At 36.9% G+C, this 7143-nt stretch overlaps 1 pseudogene; it reads left to right on the top strand.

Annotated features, from left to right (window-relative positions):
* Positions 1-644: 644 nt before the first annotated feature.
* Positions 645-1550, top strand: LOC141575625 (kunitz-type protease inhibitor 2 pseudogene; annotated as a pseudogene).
* Positions 1551-7143: the final 5593 nt, after the last annotated feature.

Raw genomic sequence — 7143 nt, 5'->3', positions numbered from 1 at the left:
CCCCGTAGAACCTTTAGATAAGACTTCAGTGCTGGACAGCACATTGATTGCAATCTTATGAAAGACTGAAGAGACTGGGAGGTAATAAATGTGTTGTTTTGTTGTCTTCTTGTGGCAAAATATACACAATGTTTATCATTTTAACCAAAAGTGTATATACCTAAGTAGCATTATATATACATTCACAATATTGTGCAACCATCACCACTATTTATATCCAAAACTTTTTCATCATCCTCCAAAACAGTTTATACTCATGAAAACAGTAACACCTGTTCCCCTGAGCCCAGGTAAAATACTACTACTATATCTGTCTCTATGCATTTGCCTATTCTAGGTTCCTCATGTAAGTAGAATCATACAATATTTGTCCTTCTATATCTGGCTTACTTCTCGAAGCACAATGATTACGAGGTCCGTGTTGTAGCATACATTAAAATTTCATTCTTGGACCACCTTGGGCAGCTGCTTTTAAGCGGCCGCCATTACCTCTAGCGCCCGCCAAGCGTTTGTGGGTGCAGCGGGGTTCTGAACTGGGGGAGAGTCAGGGGTGAGCGAGGAGTGGACTGAAGCATCGTGGGCAAAGGAGCCAGGGTGTCCACACACCTAAGTTCTGAGAAAAGGGCTTCCCGGACATCTCCTGCATGGCGAGAGCCAGCACCACACCCTGGGACCATCTGCGATCACCCGCACCTGAATGCGAGGCGCTCCAGTGCATGTGCGTGGAAAGGCCCTTCCAGCACCTGATCCCGAGACCCCAACGGCTGGTGGCGCGCGGCCAGGTGGAGCCTGTCTTGGCGCAGCTGTGTAGGCGGAAGAGGTGCTGGGTTCTCCTCGCTCTGCTGGCAGCGCTGCTCCTCTCTGGGGCTGAGGCTGCCAATGGAGAATGTGTCATCCACGAATTTTGCCAAGTTTGAAAATAGTGGGAAGATGCTGGGCCGCCATCCCTAGGTGGTCCTACAATGTCACTGACAGATACTGCCAGCAGTTTGTGTATGGAGGCTGTGAAGGGAATGATGATAATTATATGACCAAGGAGTAGTGCCTTGCAAAATGTGCTGGTGTCACAGAAAACACCATTGATGGTCCGGCCACCAGCAGGAATGGAGCAGATTCCTCTGTCCCAAGTGTTCTTAGAAATCAGGATGCTGGTGACATCTCCAGTGATATTTTCAACTATGAAGAATACTGCACTGCCAAGGCGGTCACTGGGCCTTGCCGCGCAGCCTTCCCACGCTGGTACTTTAATGCCGAGAGGAACTCTTGACAACTTCAACTATGGAGGGTGCCAGTGCAATAAAAACAGCTACCCCTCCAAGGAGGAGTGCATGCAGCGCTGCTTCGGCAAGGAGTTGTATCCTGCCCTGCCCCACGGCAGTAAAGTGATGGTGGTCCTGGCAGGGCTGTCCGTGATGGTCCTGATCCTCTTGGGAGCCTCCATAGTCTGCCTGATCAGGGTGGCACACTGGCACCAGGAGTGCACCCTCCGCACCATCTGGAGTTCCGGGGACTACAAATGGCAACTGGCAAAGAACACATACATTTTGTGAACGCCCTGTCGCTAAGGGTTTGCCCTCCTCCACCAGCTGTTGATTAAAGAGAGCCTGGGAAGGGACGGGAGACATGTGTTGAATGCGTGTGTACTTTTTTCAAATAAAGTGATTTGTATTTGTGCGATCATTCGTTTTCTGTTTGTTACTTCAGAAGTAACAAACTTCTTAGGGCTTGCTCCCTGGTCTCCTGGGGTTGGTTTGCTTTGGAAATCCTCTTAGGTTAGGGCTGTGTGTGCAGGTGGTCTGGCCCTAGACTGAAGTAAGCTCCTCTTCGAATTATTTCTTTGTTCCTGATACAGTTTTCTATACTTATGTTGAATCTTGTTTTCTCCTTTCCCATCACAAAAGTGATGTTTTAATAGTTTCCTTCATTTGTTTTTTGGTTTTTTTAAGTAAGCAGAAACATAAGTTTTTTATTAGGATTCTGAAAGGAAGAAAGTAAGATGTACAAGTTTAATAAAAAGGGGCTTCCCTTCTAAAATTAAAAATAAATAAAATAAAATAAAACATTATTTTTAATAATTGAATAATATTCCAATGAAGCATAGACCACATTTTGTTTATCTGTTCATCTGAAGATGGACAGCAGGTTGTTTCCACCTTTTGTGAACAGTGCCTCTATGAACATTGGTATACAAATATCTGAGTCCCTGCTATAAATTCTTTAAGATATATGCCTTGGAGTAGAATTGCTGGGTCATATGGTACTTCTGTTTTTAATCTTTTGAGAAACTGCTGAAATGTTTTCCACGTGACTACCAGTTTCCGTTGTCCACAGTAATGCGTGAGTGATCCAGTTTCTCCACATCCTCACCAACAACTGTTATACTGGAGCTTTTTATTTACTTACTTATTTTATTATTTAGCCATCTTAGCAGGTGTGAAATAGTATCTTATTGTGGTTTTGATTTGCAGGTCTCTAATAACTACTGATGTTGAGCATTTTTTTTCGCAAGCAATTGGTCACTTGTTTATTTTTGTTGAAAATCTTGTTTCAAACCAGTTTTTATTTGGGCTGTTTATTGTATTTTTAAAAGGATCCTTTATATAATCTGGATATTAATCTCACACTTAATTTGAAATATTTTCTCTCATTCATTATATTATCTTTTTGCTTTTTGATGCATAAATGTTCTTGATTTTAATAAAGCTTAGTCTATTTTTTTCTTTTGTTACTTTTGCTTTGATGTCATATTCATAGGTCAATGACAGACTCAGTATCATGGAGATTTTCTCCATTATTTTTCCTTAGAGTTTTATTGTTTTAGCTCTTGAGTTTACATTTTAGATCTCTTTTTAATTAATGTTTTCTTATGGTTGTAGGTAAAGTCCAGATTTATACTTTGTCCATTTTTCCCAGAACCATTTGTTGAAAAGACTTGTTCTTCCCCCAATGAATAGTCTTGGCACTCTTGTCAAATATAAATTGACCATTCATTATGTGAAGATTTATTTCTGGGCTCTCTATTCTATTCTTTTGGTTTATATGTCTGTCCTTATGCTAGTACAGTATCTTTTAAACCAGTGTAGCTTTATGGTAAGTTTTGATATTATGAAGTGAGTTCTTCAACATTCTTTTTTTTTCAAGATTGTTTTTAGCTAATCAAGACCCTTGCAAATCTGTATGTGTTTGGGGACTGGCTTTTCCTTTTTTTTTTTTTTTTTTGCCAAAACAATGAATGTAAGAATTTTGATAGAGGTTGTGTTAAATCTGTAGATTGCTTTGGGTATTAACTCTTTCACTCCATGACCATGATGTCTTTCCATTTGTTAGGTCTTCTTTAATGTCTTTCAGCTGTTTTCTAGTTTGCAGCATACAAGTCTTTCACCTCCTTGGTTATATTTAATTCTAATTATTTAATTTTTCAGGTGCTACTGTAAATAGAATTTCTTCTTTAATCTCCATTTTGGGTTATTTATTACTGGTGTATATAAACACAAGTGATTTTTGTGTGTTGATCTTTTCCCTGCAACCTTGTTGAATTTGTTTATTAGCTTTCTTATGAAATTTTTTGGGGGGGTTTCTATATATAAAATTGTGTCATCTATGAGTAGAGATGATTTTTCATCTTCCTAATTTGGAAGCCTTATATTTATTTTTCTTGTTTAATAGTTCTGACTAAAACCTCCAGTACAATGTTGAATGCAGTAATAATGGACATCTGTGTTCATGATCATAGTGGGAAAGTTTTCAGTCTTTCACCATTGTGTATGATGTTAGTTTTGAGTTTTTCATAAATACCCTTTATCATATTGAGAAATTTTACCTTTACTTTCAGTATTCTGAGAGTATTTATCAGGGAAGAGTGTTACATTTTGTCAGAAGCCTTTTCTGAGTCAATTTAGATAACTATATAGTTTTTTTTGCTCCACTTCTGTTAATGTGATGTATCACCTTCATTGGTTTACTTATGCTGAACCACTCTTGCATGTACTGGTATAAATCTCATTTAATCATGGCTAATAATTCTATTAATATGTTTTTGGATTTTATTTGCTAATATTTTGTTGAAGATTTTGCATCATATTCATAAGAAATATTGGTCTGTAGTTTTATCTTCTCATGATGTCTTTATATGGTTTTGGTATCAGAGTAATGCTGGCAACAAAAAATGATCTAGGAAGTATTGCCACCTCTAAAATTTTTTGGAAAGGGTGAGAATGATTGGTGTTAATAATTAGTTAAATGTTTAGTAGAATTCACGGGTAGAGCCACCTGGTCCAGGACTTTTCTTTGTAGGGAGGATTTTGATTCCTGATTTAATCTCTTGTTATAGGTCTGCTGAAATTTTCTCTTTTTTTCTTGAGTGTAAATTTAGTTTATTGATTGGAGAGTTTTTTTCTTTTTCCTTTTTAATGTTGACATTTATAGCTGTAAATAGCCCTCTGAGTACTGCTTTCACTGCGTCTTTGTATTTTGGCATGCTTCATTTTTGTTTTCATTCTTCTTTATTTTCTAATTTCCCTTACAATTTATTCTTTGGATTTTAAGAGTGTGTTGTTTAATTTCTACATGTTACTAATTTTTTAAAAAAAATTTTCCTTCTGTTATTGATGTCTAACTTCACCCTGTTGTAATCAAAGAAAATGATATATGTGTCATCTAAATCTTTTGAGTATTTAAATCTTTTGAGAATAGTTTTGTGACCTACCGTATGATCTATCCTGGAGAATGTCCCATGTGCACTTGAGAAGAAGATGCTATTCTGCTGTTGTTGGGGATTTTTAGGGCAGTGAAACTATTCTGTATAGTATATTGTTGGATACGTGTCATTATACATTTGTCCAAATACACAGAATGTACATCACCAGGGATGAATTCTAATATAAATTATGGACTTATGGACTTTAGGTGATTATGCTGTGTCAGTGTTCATAAATTGTAGCAAATGTACCACTCTGCTGGGGGATACTGATAATGAGGGTGGCTATGCATGTTTGAGGGCAGGTATGTGTGGGAAATCTCTGTACCTTACCCTCAGTTTTGCTGTGAACCTTAAACTGCTCTAAAACACCAAATTCTTAATTTAGAAAAAGAAAATGATCATAAAATATTTCCACAAGTGATTTTTTGGGTTTACTTATAAGTTAGTTATCTTATTTGTCAGAAAATCTTGGGCTGGTCATTTTTGTTCCCACATAGGTGATTTTGTTATTTTAAAACTTTTCAGATTTATTTGCAACCTGCAATCAACCCACATATATTATTCTTAATCTATTCATGTGTCATAGTTCTTAGCTATAAATTGCAAAAATAAAATCCAATTAATATAATTAAAAGATGGATTATCGAAAGTATAAGATGAAGCTCACAGAATCTATGTATGGAAAACCTTTTAAAACAAACACCTAGAAAGTAGAAGGGGAAAGAGAAAAGCTGAGAACACAGTGACGTCTCCCAAAGACCTCCAGAGCAGCTCTGTTTATGGTGCAGCACAAAACTGACCGCCATAGCTGGGTTATTACTCTCAGTGGATACTTAATACAACACTATTGGGCCTTTGATTACAGTGTCACTGTCTTCAGTGTACTCAAACTATGATTGGTGGAATGAATCCTAAACTTTCACTGCTATTTTAGGTTATTAACACCAGAGTCAGAGTCAGATATTCACTGCAGGCTCACTATTCTAAGTGATACAATTTGACTGGCTTAGCTTTAGTCACATACTGGTGAGCTGGATGCCAAAGTCCGAAGGTAGCAGGAAAAAGGCTCTAGTTACTCGTCAACATCACTAGCAAAAATTCCCAATGTAGTTTATAACTTCGGCTGCCCAATGCCCAGGTACATGCTTCTCTGCATAATTAAAACTGTTTATAACTGATTTAATGCAAATATTGTACATTTTGCCCAAGACACATTGACCCATCCACAATGTATTATAAGTCACTGCTTCTAGTTCTGACATACTATCAACTCACTATTCTTCATATCACAAAATGAAGCATCACAGTGTATCTTAATCAATGAATATTTAGGCAGAAGATAAAAATAGTTAAACTTTATAAATATTCACAGGCTATGGCAATAAAGAAAACTAGGGTAGATATTACAGTCTTCATTTCTACAAGTCAAACATTAATTACTTCACGGTAAATTGAGTTTTTTAAATTACCCTTAATTTACTCAGAGTCACAGCTGGTAAGTAGTGTGGTCAGATTCCAGACCAAGTAGTCATGCTTCAGAGTCTGTGCTGTTAATCTCTAGGCATTATTACTTCTCAGTCCTATTAGCTTTCAGTCCTTTTTCTGGTTTCTGTAATAAATCCTTTTCAGATGCTTATTTGTCTCAGGATCTTTGAGATGAAGTATTCCAGTCTTTATTCTTATATGAAATTTTTAATGTTCTCATTTCTTCTAATTTAACCATTGTATTTACTAAAATTCAAAAGTGCAACATTATATTTAGATTTTATGTTTACAGACTAGCAGAGTAAGTGCTATTTCCCTGCACTATTATTACTCATCTTAGAGCCTTTCCACCCTACTTCTGATTTTTCCCCTTTGCTTTCTTGTCAGTAAAATTAGTGCTGTTTTCTCCTACAGACTTCCTGATCATAAGACATAAGCCTATGTCAGACAGCGTAAATCAAGCCGCACACTTGACCCAGTGTCAACTGTCGTGTTTTTATACTATCTTCTTCATCCTAGTGGGACCATTTTTCCTGAACTGAGCTTCATCAACTATAACAGAGGTTAGCAATTTGGCCTGAAGTAAAAGGTGTGCATATTTTTTTGGAATGTCATTTGGAATGTTGTAATTTTTCAAGTCACTGAGTATACCTCTCTCTTAGATAATACCTTTCCACATCATGTAGCCTAATTTATCATAAAATTGTAGTAGAGTATAGCCCTAAATTCTTCTAAACTTAAGGATTTGTTTAAGATGTACTCCATGCACGTATTTTATTGGGAAAATAAAGGAAGAGCAGAAGGAAGGCATTCAAGAATAAGATCTCTTATATTGTCTAACTCTGAACAATCTCTTCATTTCTACCCCTCATGGATGTGTGGAGGATAAGAGTACTTTGACTTTCTCAAGAGAAAAATGCATGCTTAATACAAGACTGATTACAAGAGTAACTGTTTTT

The sequence above is a fragment of the Camelus bactrianus genome, chromosome 3 (genome assembly GCF_048773025.1).
Source record: "Camelus bactrianus isolate YW-2024 breed Bactrian camel chromosome 3, ASM4877302v1, whole genome shotgun sequence".
Taxonomy (NCBI): Eukaryota; Metazoa; Chordata; class Mammalia; order Artiodactyla; family Camelidae; genus Camelus; species Camelus bactrianus.
The sequence above is the reverse complement of the archived record's forward strand: the minus strand, read 5'-3'. Positions and strand labels throughout refer to the sequence as shown.